Raw genomic sequence first — 914 nt, forward strand, 5'->3', positions numbered from 1 at the left:
TATATATATTTTAATTGTCCTGGAGCAATTAGATGACCACATACAAAAGATTAAAGTTGTGTACCAATGTCATAGTGTGTGCACAAGTGGATCAAGAATGAATCAGAGACTTAACTTTAAGAGCTAAAACTTAAAACTCTTAAAAGGAAAACACAGCAATGAGTCTTAATTATTTTGAGGCAGGGCACAGTATCTTAGATTATGACACTGAGAGCTTCAGCAACAACAGCATAGATAAATAGAGCTTCATCAAACTTAAAAATATTTTGTGCTTCAAAGGACACAAACCAAAAAAAAAAAAAAAAAAAAAAAACCCACACACTGAAAAACCTTTGTGGAGCTCACTGAATTTTGCTCTGATGTTGAATCTTGTCCCTAGGTTTGTCTATCCTGGGCCTCTTGGGAGTTTCTCTGGTGCAGGTCAATATGACACTGTCCCTTTCTGACCCTGGGCAGCCTTATTGAGGTCCGATAGATTGAATCCCCTAGTAGTCTAATGGGCAGGGACTCTTTAGCCCAGAGGCTGGGTCTGCCTTATACCTGCTTTGTAAGGTCCCTGATAAAAATAAATGCCTAGGGAAGACATGGGGGAGAAAATAATACTTTATTGGTGGTTGTGGCTTTATGACAAATTCCTTAAGGATGGCTTGTAACTACATCTAACTACAGCTTAATTGACTTACAAACAAAACATGACATAAGACTTTACCTAAATTTTAACTCTTATAACACTTCTTCTAAGAAAAAAAAATATCCAGTGTTGAGAAGACACAGATAACATAATGTGATTAATATAATACCTAAGGAAAAATTTGATTCCCCATCTCAGTTTTTAAAATTACTTTTTGGTTGGGCTATTTCTAAGTAAAGTATGTTTTTCTCATGAGATAACCTGAAGAAGATTATATATATAT

The sequence above is a fragment of the Myotis davidii genome, unplaced genomic scaffold, assembly GCF_000327345.1.
Source record: "Myotis davidii unplaced genomic scaffold, ASM32734v1 scaffold5, whole genome shotgun sequence".
NCBI lineage: Eukaryota > Metazoa > Chordata > Mammalia > Chiroptera > Vespertilionidae > Myotis > Myotis davidii.